The sequence below is a fragment of the Molothrus aeneus genome, chromosome 2 (assembly GCF_037042795.1).
Source record: "Molothrus aeneus isolate 106 chromosome 2, BPBGC_Maene_1.0, whole genome shotgun sequence".
NCBI lineage: Eukaryota > Metazoa > Chordata > Aves > Passeriformes > Icteridae > Molothrus > Molothrus aeneus.
The window spans coordinates 33,460,326-33,487,943 of NC_089647.1; the positions used below are offsets into that span (position 1 = coordinate 33,460,326).

A 27,618-nucleotide genomic window follows, 5' to 3' on the forward strand; every position below is an offset into this window, starting at 1 on the left:
AGAAGGGAGGGACCTTAGGTACTGCAAGTGATCTTGAAGAAATCAGTGTCCTGCTGCTGACACATTTCTAGGAATGTGATCATGTGGCAATAGCAGACCACTGTGGAATAATTCCTTCTTTATAAATCATTGCAGTTTGTTTTGCCTGGTCCTTCATTCCATAGATGTTAATTGGTGTCCTTTCAATATTTGCTTTGTTTTCCTAGAAGTAAAACTTGTTTGATCCTTACTGCAGAAGCACAAAATATTGTGTCTCCCCCCTTTAATCTTCATTCATTTTGGAAACATCAGCAAATAAGAGAGAAATATTTACTATATTCAAAAACCATTTGATAAGATTGGTGTATTGAAAAGAAACACAAGGAATATTTCAGTGATTGAAATGAAAACTTGGGTAATGACTTATTTAATACATTTTTCCAAGGCATTTAAAAGGTTTTATTTCAATGTATTGAATGATTATTACCCACCTTCTTTCTTTTCTCCCAACTGAGAACACAATTTTTCATGTAGTACATTGTGAATAATTGACTTTTCAATTTTGCTGGCCAATGAAAACTAAGTAAATGATGATTTAAGCAGAATAAAATTGTTTACGTGAAGTGAAACATATCAAACCTACTTAGTGTCATTTTAGATTTCAGTTTGATGCCTAAAATACATTCTTTTTATCACAAAACCCAACCACCTTTATTATGCAGTCTCTTAAAACAAAAACTTTTCATTTTTCTGGATTATTGGGGCAAAGCTTGACCTATAATTTGTCCTTAAACTCTCATCTATATCTGTGTCCAAATGTGAGATTTGTACACCCAGCTGCAGGGTTTCTGGAAGCAACAGTCAAGTTATCCATTGGGGTGTGCCACTGAGGTGTAGCAATCCTTGGCAGCCATCCAAAGAAGTGTGACCAGCAGGTTGAGGGAGGTGATACTGCCTTCACAGGGCTGGAGCACCTCTGCTATGAAGACAGGCTGAGAGAGTTGAAACTCTTCAGCTTGGAGAAGGAAAAGCTCTGGAGACCTTAGAGCACCTTCCAGTGTCTAAACAGGCTACACAAGAGCTGGAGACGGACTTCTTCCAAGGACCGGGAGTGATTTGATATGGGGTAATGGCTTTAAGATGAAGGATAGTAGATTAGATTAGATAGTAGGAAGAAATTCTTACCTGTGAGGGTGGTGAGGCCCTGGTACAGTTTCCCCAAGTTGCTGCCCCATCCCTGGAAGTGTTCAAGGCCAGGCTGAATGGGATTTTGAGTGACTTGGTCTAGTGGAAGGTGTCCCTGCTGGTGACAGGGGTTTGGAATTAGATGATCTGTAAGGTCCCTTCTGACTCAAACCATTCTGTGATTCACTTCTTCAATATTATATGGGGTGCATTGCTGTATTCAAGCTTTCCTACTCATTTTCCATTTGGCAGAGTTACTGATGTTTTCCAGAATTTTTTTTTTTTCTTTTGGGTGATGTTTTCTTGATACTCACAGCTAGGGGAGCTGGAGATGAAAGGGAAAAATAAAAAATAACCAGCAATCCTAGAAATTGACAAGTCAGTGGGATTCGGCCCTCTCATGCCTCTCTGCTGGCAAGGGAAATTAACTCACTCAGTGTTTCATGCTGTCAGCTTCCTTTCAGTTTCCAAGCTGCTGTGTCTAAAGTTCAATCTGCCATTTAGACATGACCTAAGTGTTTTAAAATTGGTCTTGAGTTCCTAAGCTACTTCAGTGTATTTCAAAATTTTGCTAGAAATCTAAAGACAACCTGGGAAAAAAAAGTGGATTGTGGTAATTGGGTTATACTCAACTGGGTAGTCACTGGATAATAGATGGAGCCAGTGTAAACAAATACATATAGGGTTGTTTTTTTTTGGGGTTTTTTTTTTTTTAGATTTTACTTTAAATGGTACATCCATTTGGTTAAAGAAACTTATGTTTCCAGAGTTGTCTCAATTTAGCTGTTTATCTTCCCTTTTCAACTGTATTCATTTTATGATTCACAGGCAGAAAACTTGTCGCTTCGGCCAAGTTATTAGTCATGTAAATGCTATTGGAGATGCAAGAACTGTCAGCCCAAATTAGGAAACCTTTGAAAAACCATCCGAGAGTGTAACAGCTCACAGTCCAAAATTATTTAAATGAAGTTACATTGGCAGTTACCTCAGTCACCAGTGCCTTTTTATTCACTAAACCTCCAGAATTCCTGTTTTGATGATGCTGTAAGGCTTCATTGCTCTTTTCGTGTTTTCCACTCTCTATTGCTCAAGGCAGGTTGTTAGTCTCTGCTATGAGCTGCTTGTGGTATTCATATGGCTTTGGGAAATTCTGGTTGCTTTTGAAATATTCTGACATTTGGTCCAGTCCTATTATTTTAGGATTTGTCTCACTTCTGGCCTGTTTTGTTTAGGTGAGGTTTTCCGGTTGAGCAGGTGTTTTTGGGTTTAATTTCTTTCCATGGAGATGATCTATGCCACTTCTAAGTGTAAAAAATGTATAAAACATCCTGTGCTATCATTACAAAATCCCCATGCACTTCCTTTCCTAAAACAGACTAGAGGTGTCCACTGGTTGCTTGTACTTCATGGTACACCCAGTGTGGAAATGCAGGACAGATGAAACTCCATTCCACCACTTGTAATTGACCTTCTTTCCAAGGGTCACAACTTCCCTGGCAGTACCTCAAGGGAGCATGCAAGGAAGATGGAGAGAGACTTTTTACAAGAGCATGCAGTGGCAGGACAAGGGGAAAAAGATTCAAACTGAAAGGGAGTAGATTTAGATTACATATAAGGAAAAAATTCTTTACTATGAGGATGGTGAGGCACTGGAACAGGTTGCCAGAAATTGTGGGTGCTTCGTCTCTGGAAGTGTTCAAGGCCAGGTTGGAAGGGGCTCTGAACAACGGGGGGCTCTGGTGGACGGTGACAGTCCAGTGAGTTCAAAGCTCTGCTGTCACAGACAACCATTTTGTGTAATCCTAACCATAAATTTCCATAAGCTTTTTGTCCTGGGAATTAGAACACCATCAGTGCCAGCAGCTGCTGCTTTGATGATGTGTTTTTAATTCCATTATAAGAAAAATAGTTCTTAAGAATTCAGTTTAACTACAGTTCAAGGAAGAATGATTAGACTCCTGAAAATTAGCCTCTTTTAAATTTTTTGTTTTTGCAAACTAAAAATATTTAAGGGCACAGCATGAAGATTTCCACAGCATAACTCAGGCTTTAAAACCTGCAAAATTGCACCAATGCCATCAATCTCAATAATACTGAATGGCTAAGTCATCATATGACACAAGAAAACTTCAGCTAATCCCTAAGTGATCAATAATTAAAAATATAAAGTAAAAATTTCTTTTTACATATGGCGTAAAAGGTGGACTCTCCCCCACTGTAGCTTTCTCAGTGCTCTTTAAGGAGTTCATGAGAGTCATTTACCCACAATCCCTAAAGAGACATGGACAAAAGACAGCAGTGATGACAAGGTTGAGGGCTGACATGGAGAGGGATGGAAAGCAGTTGTGGGTGGCCCAGTTGACTGACACAGAGCCTCAGAGACAGGAACAGGCAGGCAGGTAAAACTGCCATGTGGGAAGAGATGAGGCTTTACAATTTTTGCTATCCCATGAAAAAAGTGTATGCGAAGACGAAATATTTCTTCCTCATTCAATGAGAGGATGAGCATCAAGAAAGAAATCTCAAAGAGCTGCAAAAGCAGCTGCTTCTTGCCCTACCAGGCCTTTTGAGGACAGATTGCCAGAGAAAAACTGACCATTAACTAATAAGGCCATTATCATATCTTGTATGGAGTTTATGTCTTTTAGAAAAATATCACCAAGTTTGGTTCAAAACCTAATTCTGAGAAAACTTTTCAGCATACCATCTGTAACAGTAAGGCAAATTCTAAATAATATATTCAATAATATAAAGAACTGGAAAAAACCCTGCTAAACCCTGTCAATTCATCAGTAAAAATCTATTTCTGTGCTTGCTTGTGAGTTAAAACTCCACAGAAAAAGGAAAGATTATAGACCATGAGAAGTGTTATTATTTGTCTGAAAATATTGTACTTGATTACAGTAAAATTTGTATCAGTGTGAGTCAAATCTTTCCAACAGAGTTATTTCAGATAATGCTCATGTAACCAAAAGTAGAAGCAGGTTCTGTTGTCTGGCAAAATCTTTCAGAGAGAGATTGAGCATGTGGGAGGAGGTCTCAGTCAGGATGTACTTTTCCAAGTAGGTTTTTTATGACTATTGCATGGACTCTACAGCTGTACTTATTTTTGTTAATTATAAATTGCAGAAAGGCTTTGAATATAACCTACTCGCAAATACCACTTAAATTCAGTGAACAATTTTGAGCAAAAAAAGTGCTTTATTAAGAATCAAGACTTTTTGTTTAAAGGCTGTCAATTTTATTGTGAGATGCTGGTTTTTGTATTGTGAGAAAATGAATAACTGCTCCATATTTATTACCTCTACAAAATAAACCAAAGGAAATGAAGTAAGAGACTTCTGGTAATTATTGTTTATAGTCCGTAGCCTAGTGCTGTGATCCAAAGCTGAAAACCTTAGAATCACAGAATCATAGAATTGTTTGGGTTGGAAGGTACCTTTATTGCAGCCTTTCAATATTTAAAAGGGGCTTACAAAAAAGGTGAGGGCAGACTTTTGACCAGGAAAGGTAGCAATAGGACAGGGGTGATGGTTTTAAACTAAAAGAGGGTGGGCTCGGACTAGATATAAGGGAAAAAGTATTTACAGTGGGGGTGATCAAACATTGGAAACAGTTGTCCAGAGAGATTGTGGTTACCTCATCCCTGGAAATATTCAAGATCAGGCTGGACAGGGCTCTGAGCAACCTGATCTAGTTGAAGATGCCCTGCTCATCAGGAGGGACAGGACAGGAGAGTTGGACTGAGTGACCTGTAAGGAAGCCATGGCCCCACTTACATGATGAGTGAATTCCTGCTTTTCTACCTTTGAACTGCATATTCCATTTTAATATATGCGTCTTGTGCAAATACTGCCACGAGCTGAACTGTTTAGCAGCTAATCTTTAGGTGGCTGCAAATAGAGAATGTCATGAAAGCAGACTCGAGCAGTCTGCCTGGAGAGGATTATTGCTGCTGTACACGTTTCTGCAGTGCTGTGGGAAAGCTCAGCAGTTGCCATCTAGTGGAGGATGAATTCAAGACACTGAACTTCCCAGCAGCTGCTGCTCCTTCTTGGCAACGGGAAAACTGGTGATGTGAAACAGCAAAAACCAAAATAGTGCTATTTTCAGTGAGAGTATGGATCAGATAATGAAACATGAACTGATCAGACTTCATCTACGAGTGGCATGGAAACCTAAGTTGTACACCATTTTAATCTGTATTATCTATTTCCCACTTTGACATTACTATTGTCTTCATACATTGCAAGAGTTCAGCATTAAAAAAAAAAACAACTTTATTTTAGATTTGTTTTGGAAGCACTATAGCGTGGTGGAAGTTTAGTCTGTTTAAAAGCCAAAGTTTTATACTGCATTTTTCAATTGGTTCTTTTTTCCTGCTGTCCTGATGTCCCACTTCATCTCAGCAGGACAGCACCTGATCTGACACATCACTAGGAGTGCCAGCACTCACTCTAGGAACACAATTTCCAGTTAGCAAATGCCTGATTCTCCCCTTTCAAGGACTTTGGCATTATTTGCAAAGAAAACAAACCCTGAGCTAATAGAGGACAGGATCCCCTCTGGGCTTGGCTGTTCCTCGATTTTCTCCCTGTGGACCACTGCCAGACAACTCTGTCTACAAACTCCCTTATGTCCAGAGTGGCCATGGATGTTTGTGAATTAGTGAACTTGCCTGGTACAGCAATGGAATGCCACAGATCAGTTTCACTGACACATCATGTTGTCTCTTGTGCTGCTTTCTGCCCTGGTGAACTTGTCCTCCAACTGTCCCCTCCTGTTCTTACTGAATGGACAAGGAGGAAAAGAAAATGGAAAAAAATAGAGTGGAAAAGGCAAAAATCAGCTGTGTTTTTCCCTGCCTGCAAGGACCAGTTTAATTAAATTCATTGCAGAACTTTTTCCTGGTCTGGAGTGGCAGGTGAGTACCAGTTTGCAGGAAGCATTTCAGTGAGCATCAAACATCCTGAAGTCTGGAAGAACCGCCTTCTCCTGGCTGTTCCTTATGTTTGAGTGTCTAGCTCTGAGCCCATAGTGGCTCATGTGTATCCTGAGACTGAGGCTTCACTTTCCCATCTGTAGTGCTGTTTAGACCTAGTCCTGTGCTCTCTTGGACGTTCAGCTTCATCTGGAGTTAGGAGGTGATGTGGAAGAAATAAGAAATAATAGTTATATGATCTCCTGCACCTGCTCCAGTTGCTTTTAGACCACAGATCTACTGAGAAGAAAGCCCAAATGGCATTCCCTGTGGGGCTTTGCTGTCACTAGGGTTTAAGGTGGGATTTGCTTTCATGTTAGCTGTCTAAGTAATAAGTGTCTAAATCTGTCCATAGTTAGTGGAGATACAGACAGAGAAGAAAAGGACATCTTAAAAGCACACACTTCAAACAGGTGCCCAAGTAATGGGGAAAAATTGCCCTCTGGAGGTGCCTCTGTCTCTGCTTTGGTTTCAGAGGAGTAAAGCAGCAGCCCAAGGTTGTTCTTTGACTCTGAGCCCTAAGCTGTAGAAGAGCTGACAGTCATGCTGTGAGTCTCTGCTGATGTCCAAAGTGGTGAGGATGAGTATAAACTGCCTGCTGGGGATGGGACTTGGTCTGTGCTCTCTACTGAACCATGCCACGGGACTGCCTAGGCCAACTCATTGTCATAATGTAACAGTCAAATCTTCTATTAGCCAGCAAAATTTGGCAGTACTGTTGAATTTGCTTATGTAGGTGTATCCAACATGACTTGGAGTAAAAGAAGTTAAAATTTTAAAGAGCTCAATTTAAGGTTAATTGTATTATCAGTAATTGTCATATGTACTGTTCTCTGTCTGTAAGCAGGAATGTGACTCTATTAATATAGATGTAAAAATATTCAGCATACATCTGTGGAATAAAACTGGGATTGTTTTCTTGAATAATCATCAGGTGCAGAAGCTGTCCTGTGTGAAGTTTTCTTTTAAGGACATACATCTTTTCTCATTCCTTCCAGCAAGGTTTTACAAAAGAATTTTTTTCAGATTTTGCTACTGCAGTACAAGGAGGAATATGATATAGTAGAGATGGTAGGGATCATGTCAGTAATCCCACAAAATAATGAATAATCCTCTGTCTCTGGTAGAAACAAACCTATCTCCAGCTGTCTCTCAGTATTTGTGGAAATTGATTAATTTGCTTCACTCTTTTTCTAGGAGTGAATGTTACCTCATCACCATGCAAGGAAAAAATCCCTAACATTATTTTTTTTTCCTTTGGGTAAATGAAAAATCCTGGCAAATATTCCTATGTCATTCCTAGAGGCACAGAGTAGCTCAGAAGGTGGAATTGCCCTGTACTTCAGTATTTCCAGTACTGTGTATTGTCTAAATAAAGCTTTGAAACCTCTTGATTCCTGTTCAGGAATAATATCTTATAAATTGGCTAGTGGAATTGAATATCAGGTCAATTCTCCCTCATTAAAAGCATGATCATGGAACAAATGGATTGCTGGAAACATTGCAGATGGCCCAGCAAGAAGGGAAAGGGAATATTCAAGAATCACAAAGATCTGAAAGACAGAGCTCTTCTTGCAATAACTCTTTAGCCAAACTTCTACCATACTAAAGAAGTGTCAGTCTAAAAGGTTTGGGTTTTTTGGAAAGACTACACCAAATCTGGGCAAATGTATTTACCAGTGGGTGAGTTGGTTTGCTTTGGAATGTACTGGCCCATAAATGGAATGGGCTCTTTTTCCATGTTGTTCAGGTTACCAGCATGTAGGGGCAGTTTCTGGTTCTGGAGCGTATGGATGAGTTTCCTTGTTATAAGAAAAAAATCAGGTTAAGACTGTTTACAGATATTCTCCATTTGGCCTAACAGAAAGCAGACAAGTCAGTAAGTGTCAATCTAAGTCACTAGATTATAGTTTAGAAACTGAAAATTTGTTAATACTGCATTATGCTGTTTTTGCCTTCACACTCCCAACTTGAGAGATACATTTTCTCATTTTCATTCTTTCTGTGAATATATGTGTATTACTGAAAAAACAGCTTTCAGTGACCAAAACTGAAACGAGGTAAGGTTTTGGGTTTTTTATTGCATCTTCTGAGTATAGTACCACAAAAGTTCAGCAGAAAATAGCAGATGCTATTTACTTCAAAAAAACCATAAAGTTAATCCATAGTTAATCTTAAAAAAAAAAAAAACAGAGCACACTTTACACATATCTGTGCATTTATGTTTCTCCCACTGGGCCAATTAGCATCTGCATCTGCCAAGCACTGATCACATCCTACAGAAAGAGAAAGATCTTTGCCTACAGGAGGAGAAAGATCTTCACCTATTTCTGACTCTAGTGGAAGCTGAGGGCACAAGAACCCATTATCAGCATCTGGCCCTCAGAGATTAATGGCTCTATGCAAAGAGTATTACTAAACAATATACAGCACAGAAGGCATTTTTGGAACACTGCAAAAATAGAGTCCCTTTTTAAGACTCTCATTACTGTCATATAAAACAGATGGGAAAGATTTGAAAGTTTTAAATTTTAGTAAAAAAAATGTCTTGTGCCAAATGCAACTTCTCCGAAAGTTTGTAATAAATTGACAGGAACTAGATTTAAAAAAAAAATAATGGCAGGCATTGCAAAAAAGAAGACTGAAAATGGAACAAGAACAAGAATAATGATCTAAGAAACAGCACACTCTGAAAGTGTCAGAAAAATTGAAAAAAAAATGTTTTACTGCTGCTTTCATAGAAAATCGAAGGGAAAGATTATAACTTAAATGCAAATGCAAAATCAGGATCAGAAATGGGAAGACAAACATTTGTTATTTTTACAGTTTTTCCACTAAAATACTGGAGTCATTGAGGTCTTACATGAAAAATTCCTGTCATTGGGTACTGACTTTTTACACTATTGTGGTCCAGGAAGTGGAAAGATATTGAAAAGGCCATCCTTACATAAATTGTGTCATATGGAAATGTGGTTGCATGGTATTAAACTTTCAGGCTCCATTCGTTGTCTGTGCACAGTGATAGTGATAAAACAGCGACTCATTTTCAAATCTCTGTGCCCAGTAATGTGTGATACTGTGACTAAATCCTTTAACATGAATACTTTAGGTACATATATTTTGTCAGTCACGTCAGCAGATAAACTAATGTTCATTACCTAGGCTCAGATAGCCTGGTTTTAAATTTTGGGTCTTTATTTCCGATTTTAATTAATGGACTCTAGTTCTGAATTGGAAGAATTTTCTCTTCTTGACAGATGTTTTAAAAATGACAAGTCTATTTCTGTATTTAAGTACCAGTGCCTGGTACAGTGTCTGCTAATGCATCTTTCATTCTCCCAAGGACAGGTAATTTGGGTTTCAAAACTCATTTGTAATTAAAGCTTCAGATAACTTTTACCTGTGCAAGAAAACTGATAATGCAGAAAAATTCACCCAAACTGTGTGAAAGGTTGAGTCCAGTTTTTCAGCTTGAGTGGCAGAGGAAAGAAAAGCCTTTGAACATTTTAAAGCCGTTATATCAAAGCAGCTGCTATAGGTGGTGGAAGATGCCAACCTGCTTCCCTGGAACTGCTGCCCCTCTGGGGCCACACTTACTCTTTCCTTTGACCTTTAAAGCTGACAGCAACGGAAGCAAATGACAGCAGATGATACCAGAGTCAGCAGCAGTCAAGCCTGTTTGTCAAACGTTCTTCTTTCCACAGCTCTTAATGCAGATTTAACAGGTTTACCAGAGCAGATGGAAAGAGGAGTGGAAGAGGAATAGATGGAGAGCAGGGTAAGGGTCATCCCTCTCTGAGAAGAAAGGTTTGCGAGGGAGGAATGTAATGGTTATAAGTAGTACATTACTCAAGCAAGGTGAAGGCATAGCTTAAAAAACATTCATCTTCTTAGTAAGTCTGTCCTGATTTTTTTTCTGTCTACTCTCACTTATTACACATTTGGAATGTCTGGACAAGCTCCTAAACTGCTTATACAAAATATAATGAGCAAAAACATTTCTAAAATTATAAAATTACTAAGACATATGAATGGAAGGGATATTGTACATTTTGGAAAAGCTTGTTGGTAAATCTTGAGAAAGAAATTAAAGCTGCAAAAGCAAAGAGCTCTCTCTAAAATCACATTTCCAAATACACAGATAGCTTTTGTTCAGGAAAGCTCTCCTGCAAGAACCAGGGCAAGTGTTGGGGTTTCCACATGAGCGTTAGAATGGAGGAAAATTCAGAGAGAATACTTCATGAATTTCCAAGTTATAAGCTGTACAACTTTTTTATGTCAGAGCTTGACAGATAATAGCCAAATTTTTTTTATAATTCTTTCAACTTATTGATGGTTTTGGCATTGTAATTATAGCAATCAATGTTAGTAAGGACTTCATAAGGTCTAAATTAGTCATATTAAGAATTTACGAATTTCACTCTGCTTGTAGTCTATATTGGGATATTGCTGTATCTCAGGAAGGCCTCAGCAATCCTTGCAATCATCTTTCAAGATGTGAAATTATATTACAGCAGTGAGATCTGTGCTCCATTTGGCTCATGTGTTTCAGCAGTGCTCTGGTTAAGGTTCCATTTAACACGGTAACACAGACGAGTGTGAGCTGCTACTGCCATCATATTAAATAAAGTTAGTGAGTTCACATTGTCACTTAGAAGGGCAATTTGCCCTGTGGGCTTTCCTTCTGAGGTGAAATCCAGCTCAGTCTGTAGCTCCATTGGAACATTGGCAAGGATTTAGTGTGTAACTAAAAGAGAGCAAGTGGGAATGAGAGGTTGAGTGCCTTTTTATACAGTGAGAGGACAAGGGGGATTACCTTAAGGTCCCTTCCAACCCAAACCATTCCATGATTCTATGAAAACAGATCCTTCTTTATGCAGTTATTTAATGTCAACACATAGGATAGAGTGGAATATTAACAATTTCCATCCCTACAAAAATATATGTTGTGTGAAAGCTGGTAAGAAGTAAATGCTCAGGGAGTAAGGTGTCCTTGGGCTGGGAATACCTATTGAGCTGAGTGGCATTTTCAGCTGTGACACAGCAAGTGTCACCACAGCAAGTGCCATGGAAACTGTGAAGGACTATGACCCCCAATATTTAGCATCTTTCTGATACTGAGGAATTGACTTCTGAATTTGACTTGAAAACCTCATGTTCCTCATCTTTGTTCAGAATTCCAGGTTTGAAGCATAACCATGGAATTTTTGCTTGCCATTTACCCTTTTCATCAAGTATTGTCAATATTTCAGTGAAGGAGCTGAGTCACTGGAGTATTGGCACTGATTTCCCTGGAAGTGCAGCTTGCAGCGGGGACCTAGATTTATAGACTTCAAATCATCAATTTTTGCTATTCTTATGTCAAATGCCTTTGTTATTCTGGTGTCAGAGGTGTCCTTGCCTCCTTTTTCATGTTTGGATTTTATTTATTGAGAGGTTTCTAGTAACTTCTGTCTGCAAGATTGCTTTTGTAACTTCTTTTGTCCAATTTCTCTATTTTAATTTAGATCTTTACCTTTCTGATTCTTAAGTATCATTTTCCTGATGACAATCTGTTTCTTTTCTCTCCCTTCTTTTCTTGGGGCATGCTGGCTTCTCCCATTATCTACTGCCTGTCCTTATACCAATGAATAGGCTGTGAAAATGCTGTCAGTGACACCTCCTGCTACAGCAGTGAGCAGGGAGCCTCTGTGCTTCTGACACCTTGATTACCAGGGGACAGCAGCAGCTCTCTGCCCACACCTGCACACCAGGCACTGCTTCACTGTGGCTCCAGTGCAGCAAGTCCTCAAGCACTAACAGAATAGAAACTGATGGCATTGCTTTTTGCACAATCACCAACATTGTCTGGGAAAATATATTGTATTCTCTACCATAGCTAGTGGCTTTAGATTTTTTTTCTTCTTGATTTTCCTATATTTTGGGATGACTGGGCAATCAGCAATTCCCCAGAAATTCGAATAGGCTGCAGAATTTGGCATTAGTGTTTTGTGGAAATTAGAAGGTATTGTTACATGCCTGTGTATAAATTCTAGCTGCACTATTTCTGTCTATACTACAGGAAATTATAGACCCACAGCTTTCAAATGTGTTAAGTTTGCTTCCCAGGAGCTCAAGTTACTGTCTTGTGAGGAGCAGAGAGTCTTATGAGGAGGACTGAGGTTCCTGGCGTTGTTTAGCCTGGAGAAAAGGAGGCTCAGACTTTCTCACCCTCCAAAACTCCCTGAAAGGAGGGTATAGCCAGGTGGGGATCACTCACTTCTCCCAGATAGTAAGTGGCAGGATTGGAGGAAATGGCCTCAAGGTGCACCAGGGGAGGTTTAGATTGGATATTAGAAAAAAATTTCTCCACTGAAAGACTGATCAGGCATTGGAACAGGCTCCCTAGGGAGGTGGTAAAATCACCATGCCCAAAAGTCTTCAAAAGGTACGTGGATGTGCCACTTCGGGATGTGGTGATCAAGGTGGTGCTAGGTTAGTGGATGGATTTGATGATCTTAGAGCTCTTTTCCAACCTTAATGATTCCATGATTCAGCAAGGGATTGTTAATTGCCTTTGTGACCCAAAAATGGTTAATTACTCAGCCCAGTTTCCTTGGTAGCAGTAATAATGATCTGGCTGTATTTATACAAGCAGAATGTTATATCAATGAATAATTATTTTTATTGCATTGTTTGTCAAAGATTAAAATAACTCCTGGCACATCTGGGAAAAGTGTTGAGTGTCCTCAAAGTCATACCTCAGAAAACATGGTAAAAAACATTTGCTTTCTGAAAACAAAGCAAGTCAAGGAGCCAATCCAAACTGACTGAATGGGAATGGAAAGCAGTAAACCAGAAGTGGTACAGACAGTATGGAATACAAGACAAGAAACAGGCAGAAGATATAAAACTATTTTTGTTAAAGGAAGCTAAAGGCAGATACACAATTTCTATGGCTGCAATGAGAGGAAAAATGTGATTAGATGGAAGTGCTTTTTACATCTTGGGATCTGCAGCTACAAGGGAATATGCTAGTTTGGATACACAGATGCAAGTCTCAGAGAAGGATTCAAATAACACTATAACCAGTTTTTCCTAAATGCTTTTCTGAGTGCAGTGCTGTAACTAGCCAATGTGATGTCACCCTTGGGTAAATAAAAATAATAAAATGGAAAGAAATGGAAATGTGGCCCATGTTATAGCACTAATAAGATACTTGCTAGAATTTTATCTAAGCTGCTATTTTAAGACAGATGGAAGCAGTGGGGAACATGAAAAAGAAGATGAAAAATTGATCCTTCCCAAAACAGGCTAAAGGATCTCAGTCTATTTCATTTGCTGAATGGGTGGATTTGATTACAGGACCTGTGTTCCTTCTTTAAGAGAAAATATGAAGGGTTTCTTCCAATTCACTGGAAAATGTTTAAAATTACTCAGTGAGATGAAAGCAGAAATCAGATAAGTTAGCACCACTTCACAGTGAGAGTAAACATTAGAGAACCTTACTAATTCTTAAAATGAAATTAGATAACCTTCTTTAAAGATCTGCCTTAAATATGACTTCTGGGAGACACCCTGAGCCCTGTGCCTGCAGGGGCCTGACTACCTCATTCCTTCTGACCCTGCTATCAATGAAAAAATGAAAATGAAAATGTCCCATTTACTCTTTTAATGGGTTGTAGCCAGACCAGAGTAAGATCAGCATTGCTTTCAACAGGCTTCTAATGCTTCCTGGTCAATATGAAGGTAATAGTTTTCATTATTGTCTAAATGACTTGTCATCTATAGCTATAGATGTATAATAGCTATAATTAAATGCTCACATATATATATATATATATATATATATATGTACATATACTTATGAAATATTTATGGATATATATATTACTGAAGGTGTCCCTGCCCAAGGCAGGAGATTTGGAACTAGATGATCTTTAGGGTCCTTTCCAACCCAAACCATTCTATGATTCTGTGATTCTATGAATGGGATCAAGTCTCACTTTGGGTTTTTTTTGCACATTGCAAAATTTAGTGTGTACCCCATGAAAATATGAAGTATTAGATTTAAAACTAAGAATCTCTGCTCCTGATATAGTGTGTAATTATGCTGCACAAATGTATAATTATACATGTTATGCACTCCTGGAAGATAAATCTATCAATGGATAGTAAACAAAGTGATCTAAATATTGTGATTATATATGTATTTTCTTTTTTATTATTTTTCCCTAAAATCCCTGCTAAATATTCATTTGAACCAGAAGACTAGATGAGGTGTTTCTGTGATCCAGGTCAGTAGCCATTCTGTCTTTAAACCTTATATTTTAAGATTATCTAGTTGATCACAAGGTTCAGGAAGGACTATTTTCCATCATAACACAAGCTGAATTTGTATGCTCAGAAATTGTATTTCCCCCTTTCCTTTAAAACACCAATGTTGAATGCAGTTGGAGACAGCATGTCAGATTGAGTAGGCCAATGCTTTGAGGGAATATTGAGAATCCTCTGCTTTAAATTCTTGGCTGGTACATCTTAGCTAGTGAGGATTAAATATATCATGAGACTTGGGGACAAGACTGAATTTTCCACAAGTCAGATTAGAAGGAACCCTGGGATTTTTTTCAGGCTTTATTATAGCTTGGACCATGGATAATTTCTTACCTATCAATTCCTTGTTATTATTGAAGCCCAAGGTAACACCTTGTTCTTTTCTATCCCCTACCTATGGCACTTAATAATTTAGTTTTTCATGGGCTGAAATTATGTAGTTTAGCTCAAATTACTGGGCTCAGTACAAGATAAATGGAAGAAAATTAATGTCTTGTGCTACAGAGCTCAATCTGAGTGTCTAGTCATTCCTTCTGGTATTAAACCTAAAACATTGCCTTAGTAAATTAATTTGGCCTGAAAAGTTAAAAGAGGAAGGAATTTCAGAAAGGTTGTGGAGAGTTTTCCTACAAACTTTAAAACTGAGTGTTAATTTTTGTTTTGTTTTGTTTCTATTTTGTGACTAACTCAGTTTGAAATCAAAAGCTTTCTCTAATGTTTCCTGTAAATTTTTCTTTCAAATTTTCCATTTAGTTAAATGTACCTGAACCTTTAGGTTCAGAATATGTAATTCAGTATTAACAAAAATGTCTTTTGAATGTGTAGTTCATTTTAGGGATAATTTGGGGCCAACCCTGATATCAATAACTGAAGGAGAATTACCCGTCTACTCCTTGGACAGCTAGTGTCAATTTGTCCACTGTCTGGTGGGACCAGGATGAGTTTTCTCATTGTTGTCATTCTTTGCCATGGCAGTATATATTTATGATTATTTAAGTTTTGAGGTTCTTGTATATCATAATATTAACTGTGCTGACTCTGCCTACCGAAGAAAGAAAACCTTGAGGGAGGGAAAGAGGGAATCCTTTGTTCCCAGGCTTGGTGATACATAGTGCCTGACTCCCCTAGAGCAGGTATCTTCTGGAACTTGTGTATCTGCCCTGGGGACCTAGAACAATGGTACCTTTTAAAAATTGGTTTTCAATACAAAATATTAGTGTTCACAGTGCTGCAGTCCAGTTCCTTTTACAAGAGAGCCACAGCATCAGCAGAAAATGGGGTTTGTGTGAGATGTGCTCAGCACGTGGGATGACTGGAGTACATATCCTTCTGGCACAATGCTGGGGCCCTGGTTTAAGATTTCCCCAGCTGGAATTCCAATTTCAGCTCAAGGAGAACAAATGGGCTTTCTTCTCTTTTTTTTCCAAAATGCTGTGAGATATTTAGAACCTTGTAATATCCCAACCTGGGATCAGCAAGTGAGCAGAGGAATTAAGCCATAGGAAAACAGCCAGTGTTGATTGTTTCCCTACTTGGATGGAGGAGACAAATAGCTGGGAAAGAAGCAACATTCAAAGATAGCTCAGGTCATGTTCTGGGTTGTTGTTTTTTTTTTTTTTCCTTTCCACATAAGAAGCTAAATATAACATGGAAAACTCAGTGGTGGGTTAAAATTCTTGGCCCTCATGAGGAGTAGCCATCTCATAGTTTGTGGATATTGTCTTGATCCTGTGTCACAGTGGACCACAGTAAAATGCCTTAATCCACCTTTGTTCCCACTCTCCATCAAGGAGGCAAGCACAGTTTGGGAAATCAGCTCATTCTGTATCCATTGCTCTGTTGTGAATCTGTATTAAAGAACTAGCTCCAAAATAAAGGGTAACATGCTTTGGAAGGAGAAGGCTGGAGTTCAAGCATTGGTCTGTTTTTTTATTCAAAAATTACCATGGTTTTGCCCAATGAACAAAATCGGTTCATTTCAGTCAATTTTAGAATTGATTGAAGCAAGATATACAGCACAATTATAGTATAATAAATAAAAATCACAGTATCTGTTTTTGACATATATTATTTAAGGTAAAGGATAATAAGATTTTTTTTTTAGTGTTGCCAAGATTTTAAGTTCGATCACCAGTGTGCACACATAAGGGATAGTAAAATAGGTATAGTAAAAGTTAATTAAATTTAAGCATGTTATGATAGCTTGATTTGTTCCAATAAGGACACATGGCCTGAAATATATCTGAGGAAGGAACTCATATCTTTCTCAAGGGATTGGGAAACCAATATGGGATGTACAAGAATATGTGGCCTCCTATGGCAGTTGTATAAGAAAAAAAACTTACACATAGTTAATGTTTGGTGAATGAACTACTTATTCTGTGTCACTTTGGAAATGTTTGTTTGGACCAGTAAATCACATCCTAAGGAAATGGCTTAAAAGACAATTGGGCAAAATTAAACTTGCAGTACAACATAAGCAACTGAGTGTAAAGATGAATTGTTTAAACCACCTCCATGGCTCCCTAATCTTGGGCATAGTGAAAGAGCTGTAAAAGCCCTAGATTTTGCCCATGGTCTATGTGTATGTGTGTGTCTGTTTCTGACAGGACCTTCATGTAGCTTTGCCATCTCTTCCACTCCAGTGTCATCTTCCCTCCTGGAATAATGTTGGAGCTGGCTGGCTTTTTTAAAGTGGAAATTATTAGATTGCACAGAGTCACAATTCTTCTGCTTGAACTCTTCTGCTTGAGTTCTGTTTGAACTCAGCAGTAGAAAAATCTGAGGAGAGAAACAAATGTAAAATTTCCCAATCCTGGAGAGCATAGGCACTTATTTTTACAAGTGAGCCACAGCATCAGCTGCCTTGCTGGTTCTGGGCTTCACCCCAGCAGTCCTGAGCCCCAGGAGCAGACAGCAAAGTCTGCAACTACTCTTTGTTTCACATCTATGCTATTAGAGCATGCTCCAGAACCCAGAAGATGCTGTGTCCCCTCTTTAAAGAGGGGTACAAAATTGGAGAAAGGGACTGAAAGCCTCATTCAGTATGTCAGAGTGAATAGTTGTGAGTGTATAGGTGGGTAGAATAGCTCATAACCACTAACCTGTGTTAGTGGTTACTTTGGCAAGTAACCACCCAGTCTGAGACCAAAGATGAAACCAAGCTGAGCTATTAGATGGAAGCACCTTGTCTCCATAAGCTCATGCACCTCACATCTAGCCAAGGTAACTTGGCTAACTGAAGGAATTAGTCAGAGAAGTCCAGTTTCTGTCCACAGCAGGATGGAGGTATGAAATAAGTAGGTGGGCTTAGTGCAGCATCTAGTGGACAAGTGTCCACATCACAAAAAACCCTTGTGTTTCTGGCTGATTACTGAAGGAAAAATCAGCAAAGGACCAAGGAACCATAGAGTAGAGCAAAATCCAATTTAGCTGTAAGAAGCATTCCTCTTCCTAATGAGGCACACTGGCTAATGAAAGGAACTCATCCTAATATCATCCATTTTATAAAAATGAAATACACAGATAGGGAACCTGAGGCAATGTAGATTGACTTAAGTCAAAGTGAATTAAATCACTGGTCAGAAACATGAATTTAATCAAAAGCATGAAATCTTAAGTTAAACTGTCTTTTTTTTTTTTTTAATTTTGTATGCATTTTATGTCCTAAGGAATCTTTCACAATTACTGGTCCAGTGACTTAATGTAATGCTGTGCAGACAGACACAGTTTTTAAGGAAAATTTGGTTTTCCTTATTTCCTAGAGGGAAGGATATACTGATACTCACACATCCATTGAATAAATTTGATCACTTATAAGATATTTTCTCTGTCTTAATTTTTTTTATTTTAAAATTAGATTTGAGTTTAACTGGAGGCTAATTCATTGGAAAGATGTGAATTGAAAATCTGATGTGATGGTGTGTAACAGAACAAAGAGGTAACCCCTGGGATTTTCAAAACCACTGAGCAGCCAAGCACTTCCCTTTCAATACTACCAGTGTAGCTGAACTAAAGCAGACCTGAGAGCTAGTCTTGGTAGATACTTTTCAAAGTCTCATGTTTTTAGGTACTTTCAAAAGTGGGTCATTTGTTCCTTAAATTTTAGTTACTGTAGCTCTCATATTCTCCTATCTGACTTCTATTTGTAAGTTGTAAAAGGAGAACATGTTGGCTAATTAGTTTCTGATTCTTTTTCTCAGGTTTCAGTGGATTAATTCACATGATGAAAATATTCCTGTTGAATCTGATAATAAACAGAAACTCAAAGAAATGAAGGCAAATGCTTATTTACACAACAAAAGCAGAAAGTACTGGCCTTTGGAAAACATGTAAATATTTGCATACAGTCTTTTGTAAAAAGTACAATACAGAGTAATTTGACATATTTATGAAGATCAAGCTGTTGTAAAAAAAGCAGCATTTTCTCAGTTTCAGCTGTGCCATTATCGGAGAAGGTAGTACTCCTTAACTCATTCAAATCTGGGAATTAATAACTGTTGCAATACACTTTCTTATATCTTTAATTGGTTGTAATAATTGTAGTAAGCCCAGGTTTAGCATAAACTGTGCATGTTTGAATTTTAAATGTAATAATTTATCAAATTTTAAATCTTAACAGATCTACTTTTAAAAAGTTGTAGGGTTTGCATTTTTAGTTTGAAAACATTGAACAGCCCTGCTGAGCACTGGGCTGTTATGGATCAGTGCCTCCTTTTCCCCATATCTTGTCCCTGGATTCAAAGTCTCTCCTCACCAGGGCCCCAGGCACACATCAAACTTCATCACCAACTTCCCTCAGGCATGGGCAAACCCACTGGCTGCAAGAGAGATTTTATGGTGGAGGCTCTATAGATGTTAAGTGCTGTTTTCTTTTCCTCCTCCTGTCACCTGTGAGCACCAGTGCGTGGTGTTCACTGGTTTATTTGGCACCTCCGGGGAATAGACTGCCCTCATGGGGGCTCAGCTCAGCTTGCTCCTCTCATTCCCTACCAACATGCTTTTGATTGTGTGCCACTTGTACCATTTCTCTTTCCTCATTTGTGCCTTTGTTTGTTTTGTCCTTCCATCCTTTCTCTCCCAGGGAGCTTTTCTGGTGCAATAACAGTAGGACAGTTTGTTTATGGAAAGAGTGTATGACTGTGGTTGCTTTCTGTGATCCTCCTGATCTCTACATATCTCATCCTGAATTACATTCTGTTTGTAATCCAGCTTCTTCTAGGTCATCCAAAATGTTGTTAAAATGCAGTGGTGTCCATACATCTGCATTTTATTACCTCAGGCAAGGCCATGGTTGCCATAAACCTATAATAAAATGAATAGTCATGTAAATGAGAAGTGCCCATGGATATAATTTTAAGACTTTTTACTTGCCTCCTCTTGTATCCAGGTTTCTGGACAGCTAGATAAGGAACAAGCTAGTTGAATGACCAGACTTGGAGGGCACTGGTTAGTGGGTCACCCTCTACCTTGACGGCAAGTGTATCACAAAAATCTATTCTAGGATCTTTGCTCTTTATCAGTTGGTCTCTAGCAGAGTCTGGGGATGAGGAGCACGTGCACGTCAGCAAACACCACAATGCAGGGAGAAGTTGACATGCTTAAAGGCAGGGCTGCCATCTACAGACCTGGATGGTCCAGAGAATAAGGCCAACAAAAACTTCATTAAATTCAACATGTATAAGCAGGAGCAGAGCCAGGCTATCCAGGAAAGAGGTTACTTTCCTCTTCTCAAAGCTTGTTAAACTCCATGCATCTTCCAGTACAAAGCAGATGTTTATTAAATACGAGCAAGTTTAGGAGATGCCCATTCAGATGTCAGAGCTGGAGCACTTTCCCTTTGCGGAAAAGGGACAAAGAGGGACAAAGACCAAGCCTCATTCAGCCTTTAGGAAGGAATGGCTTCAAGAGCAAATAATCACTGACCTGAATGGCAAATGGTGGAAGGATGAGGAGTAATTGTCCTAGATTGAAATGAGAAAGGTTCAAAATGGACATAAGGACACATGGTTCATTCTGCAACAGCCCAACAGTGGGCCAGGTTTCCCAGAGACACAGTGCAGTCTCCATCCTTGGAATCTTTCTGGACCTAACTGAAAAAAGCCCTGAGCAACCTCTTCTGCCTTCATAGTTGATCCTGCTTTGAGGGGAAGTTTGGACCAAGGGCTGCCTGAGTTCCCTTCCAACATGAATTATCCTGAGATTCTGTGATCTACATTTTTCCTCATTAAATAATGCATGGCATAGAACATTCCTTGCTCCAAGTAAAAACATCCTAGTCTTCTGTCTTCCTTTCTGTACAAAAAAAGAAACATTCTTAGAACTGTCAGATGAGAAATGTGTCTGTACTGAAAAAATGGCAATATATTGCTTTGTGCAAGATAGCCGTAAGAAACCTCTACAGAAATATCTCGTATCAGGAACGGTCAGTTCATAACTGTGTTCCTCTCTCTCAAGATATTTTTCAGGTTTTTCAGTAGAACAGAGTAGTGGAATTTAAAATCAACCCTCCTTTGGATGTTTCTAATATAGCCCTCCTTAGAGGATGTTTCTAACCCACCTAATTGCACAGAAATGCTTTAAAATATGATCCATGTGCATCCTGAGATCTCAAATAAGAGGGACTAATTATGGGTGGAGTTTCCACTTCTGCTTAAACTCCTCTCTAGGGCGAAGTTTCAACTTGTTGATACCACTGCATCAAAACCTGTCCAGGAGCAGTTGGTGGGAGACTCCAGATGGGAGTTTCTGGCTGTGATTCTCATAATGGATCAGCAGCCACAGTAGTAGATATAATTCTCCCATGGCTCCTGAATCCTACTCAGCTTCTCCTCTTTATGTTCCTGTGCCAAGATCTGACACAAGCTTCATGATATTCTGGCAGAGATGGGATGTGCCAGCAGAGAGGGAAGAGAAGACTGCCTGGGACATGGAGGGGTAGGTACAGGTGGCAGGAAGGAACAGCTGACAGAGCCTCAGGATGTCAACCTACACTCACGTGACTGCACCATCACCTTCAGTTACAGAAGTCCTGTGAATAGTTCTCTTAATTTAAAGACAGCTCAGGTTTACAGATGTAAGGACCTCCCAGATGGTTGTTATCCAAATATAGGACATGAAGTGGTGAGGAATCCTAGGGGCAACCAGTTTACCCTAGAAAAGTAATTTTTACCAGTAACCAGAAATCTCATATGGATGTTAGAGGAAGGTTCAGCTGTGGTTTGCCATTCTGCCTTGGTGGTGAGGCAGTTTCCCACCTTTTGGCTCTTGCCAGTTCTCCAGCATGAGCCTGTCTCAGCCTGACAACTCCAATTTACAGAATAGCATCCTTTAAAGTTAGACAGCACCTAATTTCAATCTGCATAGATACGTGGAATATTAACACAAATATTTCCCGTTAAAACCAAGTGTAGCTGTGTTTGTCCCTGGTACATAGATGGAGAATTCGACTGTGCAAGCATTGCTAAACTTGGAGGAGCTGCATAAATGCCTCTTCTTTTAATATTTATTCTCATGTGCTAAATTGTTTAAATCTGTTGTTGCACATAAAGATCCAGCAAAGGAAGTAAAACTGAAGCCATATATTGGTGTTATCACTAGCAATATTCATCAAAAATACAAAAGCATCTTTTTGTGAGGTACACAGGCAAGCATAAATTGTGTACTAATAGTTCAGCAATTTCTTTATTACTTCTATGCCACAACTATAAAATAACTTGTATATCAGTCTGATGCCAGAAACAAGCACAATTTGAGGTAAACAGCTGTCTAAGTACTCTTCCAGGAAATTTATGTAACTTTAGCTCCTTCCTATGGCTGAAAATGCAATAGTCTAAAACAGACACCACTATTGCATATACTTATGAAAAAAGGTATAATTATTGGTTGTGGCTGGCAGATTATCTTATTCAGAAAAGTGGTTTCCGATTAAAATAATAGAATTCCAGCAATTCAGTATTTCTGTTTATCATCCAGAGTAAAACAAGAATTTATATTCACAGCTGAATGAATTGCTTTCTTTAAACACTGTAATTTTTAATAATACCTGAAGATGAGTTACCTATATTTTAATTACTATATCGATAAATATGTATTTTTCACCTCTCCAGAACAATTTTCAGTAGTCTGACTTTGATTACTAAGCCTTCGGGGCTGGCATCTTCATCTCACACAGTATAGTACAAATTTAATTTGCAGTAATCACTAAATAAAAGACAGAAAATTGTGATTGAGATTCTAACATTGGCTGCATGTACAAGGACATTACCCTTTGAGAAATATAGGAAAATTCATATGTTAGGAAGTGGCAGAAATAAACTGAGGGAGGTATTTATGAGAGGACAAAGATCTTTTAAATGATAATACTGAAACAGAGGTAATAATAACAGAAGCTAAAGACCACAGTCCCGCACACTCCTCTGCCCATTTGAACTCATGGTAAAGTGACATCACATGTCTGTTGAGCGTGTGATTGACTGTGTCTGTGCTTTTATCCTGTGAAAAATGTGAGGGGATTTAATTTCATTTCCAGTAAAAGAGGAGTTTCCATAGATTAACAGTAAACATATGGGAGCAATTTATTTGAGGCAAAATCAATTGCTAAATTAAGGTAATTTGTCAATCAACCTGACCCTTGAGTGTTTTCAGGCTGAAAGCAGTCACAACAGGGTACTCTGGCAAACTACCTTTGCTGAAGAGGGCTCTTGGTGTTTGAATGTCCCAGAACAGGACAAGAGTAATGTCAGAGAATCACAGAATCATAGAATTATAGGATAGGATAGATTGGAAGGAACCTGTAAATGCCATCTATTCCAACCCTTCTACAATGTTCAGGGACATCTCTGACTACACCCACTTGTTCAGAGCCCTCTGCATCTTGATCTTGAATGTTTCCAGGGATGGAGCATCTACCATCTCTCTGAACAAACTGTGCCACTCTCCTTGTAAAAATCTTCTTCTTTACATCTAACCTAAACTACGGCTCCTTCAGTTTAAAACCATTACCCTTAGTCCTATGTCATTTTGAGCAAAGGATTAGTGATAAACACCATTCTCTAATCCTGGAGATTCTGATTGCCACCTCTCAGCTGCCTCCTAGGATTTGATTACAATTCCTTCTTATGTATGAGGTCCCATTGTGATAAAAATCCAGTGTCAGTGTCTCCATATATATCTTTAGCTTCCCAGCTAATTCAAAGGGCCTCATCCTCTGTACATGTTGCGTAATGTAAATCCACTCTTTGACTGGCTTTTGGAGCCAAACAAACATTCTGGGGCATATCCCATGACACAAAAATTGCTAGAGAAGAAAGTGCACAGTCTGGAAACTACAGAGTTGTCCAGCACAATCCCAGGATGTTTAGGATCCCCATACACCCACAGAAGAAACACGGATTTCTAGTGTCATGGAAACCTGTGGAAGATCAGACAGCTACAGAAGCTGAGCTGGATGATGCTGCTGACCTCTTGGCCCAGGGACAGTGGAAGCTGTGGGAGAGATAAACTCAAGGCAAGAACAGAAGTGAAGACATCATGTCTGGTCAGTCTAACTGCTCTGACAAGAGAGAATGTAACAAGGACATTGCTAACACAAAAGAATGTAACAAGGACCTGATGACCAAAAAGATTGCATGGGAACACAGGAGCAAAGGGGTCCCAGTGGAAAATTCAGCATTGAACTTAGAGAACTATAAATAATATGAGTGAGTTGTGTAATAAACTGGCTTTGCTAGTATAGCATGGTCCATGTCTTTCAATCTCCACAGAAACCCAAGATCAAGTGTTTTGGATGTGGCCTGTGTGAGTTGCAGGGAAAGAGCCCTGAAGAGGTTTCATTATGAAGTATGCTGAATTTCTTGGCCTGAGTTAGATTCAGTTGGACATAAATTTTTTGTAAGCATCTAGAGCATGTCTAGAAATCATAAACTTAACCACAATCTTTTTTCAATGTCCAGACACTGTCTCGCCTTGATTTAATTACTTAAGAATTTATCAGGATTCCTTAATTTCTACCTAGAACCATTGTCTAGGCCAATACCTGGTAGCAAAAAGTGATGACCATCATATCCATAATTCAGAAATATCTTAAGAACCTTCTGGGTGACCACAAGTCCATCAGTTCTTTTGGTGATTTTTTTCTCAACTGTAGAGTGCTTAATTTCCATCATTCCTTACATGACTTTCATGGTCACCTATTCCATAACAATACATAAAATACAGGAAAAGAGGACATAAAATTTTCTCATTATTCCCATAAAGGAATAATTTACTTAACTGAAAAAAAATGTAGTTGATACTCTAAGTAATGCTGTTCTTGACAATTAACCCTAATCTCCACTACGAAGCAATAAATGAGTGCTAAAGGCTAAGTAGATTATCCTAGGAAAGTCTCCTTGAAAGTCATTTAACAGCTAATCATATGTTAAGGTCAAACATTTCCAGTTTCTCATGGCAAAAAAGCAGGCATCCTGCCTTATTTTCCTATTCTGAAACAATTTTAGGAGTATATCCAAATTGAAGGATTCTGCAAATGTCCCCTCAGAAATAACCCTTCTGTGACATTTTTCCCGATTTTGATTTTATCTCAATTTGATTTGGCCAGTATCTGCCCCAAGGAGAACAGAGACCTCACATATTTGGGAGAAATAGGGTATATTGTTTTCTTTTTGCTTGGCTCACATAAAAGCCTGACTATGGCACCTACCCTGCCCCAAAATAATTTTGCAACATGGTTGAGGGGGAAAGAGCATGGAGCTCTGGGACATATGTGGGCTATGTTCAGTCTCAAGTTCAGTTCATCTTCATTTCTTCAGTCTCTTTAAGCTCTATATTAAAGATCATCCTAACAACACTTACTGTATTTTAATGTGAAGACAGTCTAAGATAACTGTCCTGAAAATTTTAAACAGCTCCATGAGGGAAGTCTACAGTCAGAGGAAGTGATTTGGGCAGTCCTAGAGGCGTGGCTGGCACAACCTGTTTTCCATTTTAACTCACTTTTCCACACTCTATAGTCATGCCTCAGGGGAATCATATTTCATAATGAGAAGCTGAACACTATAAAAGAGTGTGATTGCATCATGATCTGTCTTGAAACCTATATTTTCTCTTTTCGTGAATGAAAGCTCTTTCCTTCCAGAGTGGAAGGGAGCACATGAATGTAGGCAAAGATGATGACTCACAGCTGTAAAATCTCTCACATGCATAACATTCATGAGCATGAAGACCTGACTGCATGTGGCTTCAGTTCTTGTAGATGTGTACAAGCCAGCTGGGGCACTGATAGTGCTTTTTGTGAGGCAGCCCAGTAATGTGCACAGGCTGTAAAACCTGCTCAAGCAGCAGTGCAAGGCTTTGGGTGGCCAGCCCTTACTGGGTAATGGTTCCCATATCTATATTGTTTGCTGTCCTTTCTCTTAAGCCAGTTTATCTCCCCAGCTGGCACCTTTTTTTTTTTTTTTTATTTGCACTGTAATCCTGACTCTGACTGCTACAGCTATATTTTCTAAGGTTTTGTTAAAAGATATATTCGAGAAGTACTTTGTTCTAAACAACAAACAAGTAAGAATGAGAAGAGATCATGACTTTGCAGAGCTGTGAAGTGGGGCAGGTCAACAACAGGGAAAAGGGAAAGAATCGGAGAAGAATACTACTTCATTCCTTTTAACAGCAAATGATGAAATTATTCACCCATTTTCCAGATGAAGGAAGGAAATTGGCGGTTTTTACATTAGAGGAAGCTTTTAAAATGACATATTTAATCAGTAAAGTGACCTTAGAAATCTGAAAAGTAAGAGAGGCATCCTCTGTCTTTGCTGAGGTAGAGGAAGAGGCTGGAAGAGCCTGCCAGGGTTAGTGAGGATCAAACAAGCCATTCCAGACAGCTGGGTTGTTGTGTAAAACCACATTAAACCACACAGACTTTCCTGTCACACCATGAGCTGGTCAAGGCAGTGATGCTTGCTTATGTATTTGTTTATTTATTCAATTTACAAGACACTTTGGTCAGCACACTCCCTTAGGGCACATGTAATAAAAAGAGTACATCAATTAAATAGCGATGCTTGCAGCATTGACAGAGTGCCTAACGAAGGACTTTGAATTCCTTTAGGCCTGTCCCTTTGGGGAATACTCAGCTTGTAGCTCTCACACATCTGGAAGGTTTGGAGGAAAAAACAGGCTGCCTGAATACATGGATGTACCTTGAAGCACAATTTGAAGGACAACAGGAGCTTCAGCTGTTGTCTTATTGCTGTAAGGGAAGAGAATTCTCCAGTTTGGAGCCCTGCATGAGAGAAACCTGAGACTTTTAAAGCTATTTATATACTACAATCACAAGTAGGCCCTAGTGGGTGTTCTTACTTGCCCTGTTTTTTAATTTTAATTTCAAACTTGTTCAGCCTACAAGGGAAAATCCCACGAGGTACCAGAATGCATCTATCTAACTAAAAATCTGGGCCTGGGTTGAGTACTGCTACAGCATCAACAACCTGGCAGAGGGGCAGCCTCTAAGGCATCTTTTATAGCTCTGTAGTCAAGCACTCAAGAGCTAAAAGTGTGATGTTTATTAAGGGTCCACCATAGAACAAAAATATGGTCTGAAGAAAATAAAGAGCAAACCGAACAAACCTCTTGTACCACTCTGTTAATACCAGCTCCCAGCCATGTGGCATGTCCCACATGTCCCTGCTTCCTACCTGTTGACTCCGTTTTATAGAGTGGCCAGTGGCCACAGAAGGAAAAACTCAGGATAACTGTTCTGTTTTCCTAATGGCAGTTTTTGTAGGGTAGTGATGGATCCAGACAGGGTGTCCCATCTTGTCCTTCAGGTCATGCAGACTAAGTGGTCCTGGACAAGGAAAGTTTTATTTTCCTTTTCAGACCCTGAATCTCTGCCAGCAGGTCCACAGGAATCCATGGGGAAGCCACAGCCTGTCTAGATGCATGAAAAGAAGCAGACAGTCAAAATCTGATTAAACCTGACTCTAGACTTTTCTTCTGAGATATCTTTAGTCATAAAAGCCACCATTGGATTTTAGGGACTGGTGATTTGTTGTGCCTGTTTTATAGCATTTCCAACTTGAAATACCCCTGAGGTTGGCTTTCAAAAAATATTCACTCTTATTTACAAGCAGAATACAGATGTTCTGCGCTGTCAGAGT

At 39.0% G+C, this 27,618-nt stretch overlaps 1 protein-coding gene across 10 annotated transcripts in view; it reads left to right on the top strand.

Moving 5' to 3' along the window:
- DLG2 (discs large MAGUK scaffold protein 2) overlaps positions 1-27,618 on the top strand; it is a 988,724-nt gene that overhangs the window by 328,220 nt on the left and 632,886 nt on the right. The window lies entirely within an intron of this gene.